The following is a 3,950-nucleotide window of genomic DNA, read 5'->3' as shown; positions in this document are numbered from 1 at the left end:
AAAAGACCTGGGAATTTGTAGGTGTTTGCATAGGGATGAAGAATGATATGATCAATCCCTCCACTTGCTTCTGCCCCAACAAGGGCTCAATTGAATGCTCTGCCCAATTTTCAGAACTACATTTCAGAAAAGATGTGGAGCAACAGGAATCCATAGGAGAGCAACAAGAATGATCAGAACTATAGACAGACCTGTGAGGAAAGACTGAAAGAATTTAAGTCATTTAACCTTGAGAAGACTGAGGAGAGATCTGAAAGCAGTCATCCAGTATGCAATGGGCTGTCATAAAGATGGTAATAAACTGCTCTATAGGTCCCCTGGAGATAGAATGAGAAGTCAGGGGCTTAAATTTCAGCAAGATATAACTAGGGAAGATGTTAAGCAAGCCTTTCTAAAGAATGCTAGTGATAATTAAGCATTCGAATGGACTTGAATACGGCTTTTGGAATCTTTATTACTTTGAATTTCTAGGCCAGGATAGACAGATATCTGTAAGAACATGCTTAGTTGATCCTGCTTTGGGACAGGGACAATGACTGAGTAGGCCATTGGGATCCTTTCCAACTCTAGTTCTGGCTTCTGAGGTTAAGGCCTTGAGAACAGTACACATAGCATCAGAAAAAGTGCCCTTGGCTCTTCAATGGCACCAGCAAATCAGACCCTGCGTTTACATCTCTAATGCAAAATTACGGTGCTTCCAGTACAATGTACATTACTAGTTCTGGACAGGCTCTGTACTAAGTAAAAAGAAACAAAGCTTCCTGCCATACTCATCTTTGAAGCTGGCCTTGCTTTGAGCTGGGGATTGGAGCAGATGACCGTCAGAGATCCTTCCCAACCTCAATTATTCGGTGAGTCTAAGTAGCCGCCAGTAGCAGACCTGAAGCACCCTGCTTTCCTGCTGAGTTATTCCCAGCTAGAAACCCACCCAGTTCAGCTCTGCAACCTACCTGGATGACAGGGTCAGGTTCTAATTTGCATCAGGGAAAGAGTATAAAAATATATAAAAATATCCATAATTATATTTTTTAATCACAGGAGTTTTACTGGGATGGAGAAACTGGAGTTTTCTGATGGAGTCTGTCTCAATTAGTGCAGATGGGTTTTTCTTCATACTGAAAAAAAATGGTTAAGGGTTTTCTTCTGACCCATCATTGATCTTTAAAGGATCTTGTTCTTTTGATCAAGCAAAAAATAGTAGTGTTCAAGCTCTCCAGGCCTGTCTTTGCTGTTTCCCTTTCTCCCTGCACATGTCCCTCCTTGCCACTGACTGTTCATTGCCAATTCCTTATGGATAAGTTGTTACAGGAACGACTGCAGCAGCGTGTTGCTAGGCAAGCTTTATTGGGATCCTGGAAATGGGGCACGTCTTGATTAGAAAGCTCTTGGAGAGGATGGGTGGTCACTGTCTCAGGGCTGGTGGTGGGAGTCCCCTCCACAAGTCTCAAGGAGACATCTTCAGCTGGGTGGGGTGAAACTCCCAGAGACACCCGCACCGGTAACTTTTATCTGTATCTTTGTATGTGACTGTTCAGCTGGTCGAGGTTTTGACACATTCCTTTACCCAGTGTCACTCCTTCTATATGTAACATCATAAACTATATGATTGTTTAAACACAGCAATTTTACAAATTAGGGTCTTTTCCCTAGAAAGAAGTTACAAGATCAGTAAGTCATAAAGATATAAAACACTATTCCCAGGTTGATTTGCAGACAGCTTCTTAAGACCGGGCGGGGAGTAAAGTTTGTGATCATCAGACTTCTATTAGAAATTGCTGGGTTTCTTTCAATGTTGGGCAACATCTAAAGTTCTTAAAATATTATTTCCATGTATCCTAATATGTTTAAAGTGCACGATTATGACTTCAGCTATTTTTTTTTTCCCTGCTTCAATTTTCAGAAAAACATGCCCCTGCAACCTACAAGCTCAAATCACAAAATGGGCATAAAGGCTCACAGTACCAAATACTGCATGTGGTGCATCTAGTAGAACTCATAACATCACTCTGAGGCATCTACATGTTGATTTTTTTTTCCTCTTTTCAGCCAGAAACACTGAACTTTTTCTGTCTGAAGACTCTATTCAGAACTATTGCTGTCACTTCATTTGGGAGCATGGAAATAGCAAAACTACACACCTGTGACATTCAAAGGTGAGCATGAGGATGGATCCTTTGAAAGCCATCAGGACCTGACAGGCACAATCTGAAATGTATTAGCTTTTGCTTCCTCTACACAGTGCACCTTACGCTTCTACTTGGCCATAAACTGCATTTGTGTTTCCCCCCCACGCCAGACCCAGACCCAGCACTCCAATTCCTGCTCATGCATTTGGTGTCTCCATCCTTGCCACGCAGGGAGCTGTTCCAGTTTGTAAATGACCTACTGAGCTGGGCAATTTATCTTTGCTTATCTAGAAGTCCAGCTTGGCTCAAATGAACTACTGACCTCTCTTTTCATCAGCTGTTAATATCAGGATTACTCAGCGTTACTCAGCCTGGCAGGAGTAGCAGGAGCTGGCAGACTGTTAGTGTCACATAGCATTTTTAGGATCAGATATACACTTAGAACTCCATAAAATGCTTAAGACCTATCCCATGTTTGCCAGCCCTCTGAATACCTAAGTAGCCTGCACAAAAAAACCGTGCGCAGGGCAGTGTGATTGATTCTGCTCCTCTGGGCTTTAAGTGCCTTCTTCTGGGATTCACCTCCTTACGACTGGTATTCATGGCTTTTCGTTCTAACACTGAGGAGGCAGTTCCTTCGTTCAAAAAGCAGCCAGAGCATGGATGTTGCTGCTGCTCCTGTCCTTTTACCTATAAAAGTGTAGGAAATCTTTCTCCCTGAAAGGCTTTCAACATCCATCATCCACGGGAATGCATGAACCACCAGATTACAGGATGTTCTGCTGAAGAGCTTTCTGTGCTTCCTCTTGGGGCTGGCCACTGTATATGAACTAATCAATATTCGCTCTGCCAGAGAGCTTAAAAAAAAAAAAAGAGAGAGAAAAGAGCAGGACTGTCTAGCCTCTGAGTTACCATATCCCACAGAAGAGCCTAGACTCTGGTTCCAGCCTCCAAGCCAGGGAATGCTTCACCATTTTAAACATGTCATTGTATGTAAATCAGAACAAAGCAGAATTAACTCTCTGTTGTGTAATTGCCCATAGGTTCAACCCAGTGAAATGCATGCCTTTTGCCCTTGAGTGGGAAGACTTTTTCTCTTTAATATCACTCCTGCATTTTACATCTTCCATGTCCTTCTTCATGCTCCACACTAATGGTACAGCGACAGGGGTGCACTTTCTTGTCCCTGCTTCCCCTCCATCGCCTTCTGACTCAAAAGTGAGCATTTTGGCTATTTTTGTGTGATCTCTTGGCCTTAAAACTCATTTCTAGTTTCCTTGTATTTCGGTTCTTTCAATAAATTATCTTGGCAGTAGGTGTTACTCACTCCCTGCCCTGCTCCACCTCCTGCTCTTTTTTGCTCATTGATACTTTGGTACCTAACAGTTGCCAATGACAATTTTTATTTCTTAGCCCAAGGACATTCTTTCCCCAGAAACAGAAAAGTCTCTTTTTTACTTGCTTTCCAAATCTGCCAACTTAAAGTATTGTCCTGTTTGTGATGCAGCTAAACACATTAGTAACAGTGGGGAAACTGTAGAATTGAAATCCTTTTACTGCCTACATGAACCTGACATTGTCGACTAAGTGTTTAATCTCCAGATATTTCCTTTCCCTGCCTTGAAGAAATGGGGAAGTAAACCATCCTGTTGCCTGGTTCATAAAGCTATTGGACTAAAAGTCAGTTTTGAAAACCCTTCTTGATGTACAATTGAAAAATGTGGGTTCCCTTCCCCAAAGACTAGTGATATGAGAGAATCCAGCAGGTAAAACAGAGGCTAAAGGAAACCTGCATGGAAAAGACTCAACTCAGAAAGCATGAAG

This window comes from Ciconia boyciana, chromosome 5, assembly GCF_034638445.1.
Source record: "Ciconia boyciana chromosome 5, ASM3463844v1, whole genome shotgun sequence".
NCBI classification, from domain to species: domain Eukaryota; kingdom Metazoa; phylum Chordata; class Aves; order Ciconiiformes; family Ciconiidae; genus Ciconia; species Ciconia boyciana.
This window is presented reverse-complemented; position numbering follows the sequence as displayed.